Genomic DNA, 2621 nt, shown 5'->3' on the forward strand with positions numbered 1-2621 from the left:
ACAAACAGTCAATTTACAGAACACTTTGGGGACATAAAGACATTGACAAAAAACAATTGTGCAAAAAGATGCAGAGTCCTCTAGCACTTAGAGCAGTTCGAACGACTAATATTGCAATAGTCCGGTGCAATGACCATTGTGCAAAGGGCGCTGAGACTTCAAGGAGTGTATGCGGTTTAAAGTGACGAGTAGTGCGATCATCTGGGACAATGTTCAAGTTGCCATCTGTCCAGGGTGAGACACTTTCCAGTCTGCCTGCTCGATGCTCTCTTTGACTACTTTGGTCTGTCTTAGTAGTGTTGGTGTTCGTTTTGCTGAAGTACAGTATGTCCGTGAAGGAATTTCAAATGTGTTTCCCAACCTTTTAGCTCTCGATTGTGCTATCAGGAACAAACCTGGTTGAAATGTCTCACAAATTGATGGTTGGCCTCGGATTGCTTCTTGCTTGTGGGTGATTGTGGCTTTTCATATTACTTATATTTCACGACTTGTCGACGGCGGCGGTGGTCGGAAAACAGTTAATTGCATGCCCGTCATGTTGTTGCAAAACCAAAATGTGTCCATACTTTTCATCACATACGTTACTGATTTAACTTTGATGGACATTCAGTGGCCTGGATTCAACCTTTGCGGATTCCACTCATGAAGTTTTGCGTTCTGCACTGCGCATTTCTCATCCTACGCAGTTCTCATCCTACGCAGTGCGCAGTGGATCATGGGAGATGTGATTTGCTTCTTAGACTGGCCCATTCAATCGCGCCAGAAAAAAAACAACACAGTTTGATACTACCATGTTCCCAAACTTAATCGAGTCACGCTGAACAATTTATTATTAAAAGTGGTAAAAAAATAAAGAAATAAAAAATTATTAAAAAAACACACATTCATCCATCTCAAGTCTGCCGTACGAAAATGAAATCTAATCTAATCTAATTTAATCTCATCTAATTTTATCTAATCGAATCGAATCGAATCAAATCGAAGGTAATCTCATCTCATCAAATCTCATCCTAGGAATATGAATCGATACATCGATATTAAAAATGGATCATTGCGACCTGAATAATAACAAAAATAATGATTTCTCCTTCCCTGGCCCTATCGCGACACTCCCGGTATAAATCACAGTGTGCTTGTTTATGTGTGTGTGTGTGCTTTGTGTGGGTGTATTTTGTGATGGGCTGGCCTCTTGAATATTTTTTTGCGATTTTAATTGTCTGTTTTGAAATTTTTTTTAACACTGTATCTACTAATATTGAAACAATACTTCCACGTTTTGTGAAGCTCATTTGTTTGTAACATCTTTCTATTGCTTTTAAGCAAGGCGGCGCGGTGGGCGACTGGTTAGAGCGTCAGCCTTACGGTTCTGAGGACCCGGGTTCAATCCCCAGCCCCGCCTGTGTGGAGTTTGCATGTGGCTTTTCTCCGGGCACTCCGGTTTCCTCCCACATCCCAAAAACATGCTTTAATTGGAGACTCTAAATTACCCGTAGGCATGACTGTGAGTGCGAATGGTTGTTTGTTTCTCTGTGCCCTGTGATTGGCTGGCAACCAGTTCAGGGTGTACCCTGCCTCCTACCCGATGACAACTGGGATAGGCTCCAGCACCCCCGCAACCCAAGTGAGGAGAAGTGGCTCAGAAAATGGATGGATGGATGGATGGGTTTAAGCTTGGACATTGGTTCAGTTTGTTCCAAAATCACTCCATGATTTAAAATGCATCAGTGGTTATACAGCCACATATAGCATGCAGGTGTTGGTGGTATAGGGGTGAACATAGCTGCCTTCCAAGCAGTTGCCCCGGGTTCGATTCCCGGCCAATGCAAGATTTTTTTTAATGCAGCCCTATGGGGGGGGCACAAGTCAGTCCAAACTGCAGGCCGGTCCCAAGCCCGGATAAATGCAGGAAGGGCATCTGGCTTAAAACTTTGCCAAACAAAAATGAGCGTTCATCCAAATAATTCCATACCGGATCGGTGGTGGCCCGGGTGAACAACTTCCACCACCGGCACCGTCAACCTGCAGGGCGCCATTGAAAATTCAGCTACTGTGGGTCGAAGTCAAAGAAGAAGAAGAGGTGGAAACCGGGTTCTTCGGCAGAAAGAGAAGAGGAAAGCACAGAGCCTAGAACTGAATGTGGGGACTTTGAATGTTGGGACTATGACTACGGAAAACTGTCGGGGATGTAGTACCCAAAAGCGGACATGCAGTTATTGGCAGAGCAGCCCACCAAGTAACCAACTCACAAGCAGAATTGAATATTTACAAATGATAAGTCATCATGGAGGATATTTAAGCATTACTGAAGTCCGAATTCTTTTGAGAGGGTTTTGAGCAGTTATCAAGCCAACAATCTTTTCTTCGTATTTCAACATCAATGGAATTCCGACAGCCATTTGTGCGTTTATTCGTACTATCCTTGTCTTTTCGGACACTAACCTGTCTATGTTTTAAAACAAAGTGTCTTACGAGATAAGTGGACCATCTGTTCGGCTGCGTTAATTCCACGCGCAGGTAATTCAACCTTAAGAACTGGCGTCCAGAAGTTTTGGGGAGTTTTTTTTCCTTGTTTTCTTTCCTGCTTTGTAAGCAGCTGCTGTGACACTAAGGCTTGTTCAAGA

The 2621-nt window shown here is 43.5% G+C and overlaps 1 non-coding gene across 1 annotated transcript; it reads left to right on the top strand.

Moving 5' to 3' along the window:
- Positions 1-1753: 1753 nt before the first annotated feature.
- On the top strand, positions 1754-1825 carry trnag-ucc (transfer RNA glycine (anticodon UCC)). Its single transcript has one exon. It is a non-coding gene; the product is annotated as a tRNA-Gly (tRNA).
- The last annotated feature ends 796 nt before the right edge of the window (positions 1826-2621 follow it).

The sequence above is a fragment of the Phycodurus eques genome, unplaced genomic scaffold (assembly GCF_024500275.1).
Source record: "Phycodurus eques isolate BA_2022a unplaced genomic scaffold, UOR_Pequ_1.1 contig_25, whole genome shotgun sequence".
NCBI lineage: Eukaryota > Metazoa > Chordata > Actinopteri > Syngnathiformes > Syngnathidae > Phycodurus > Phycodurus eques.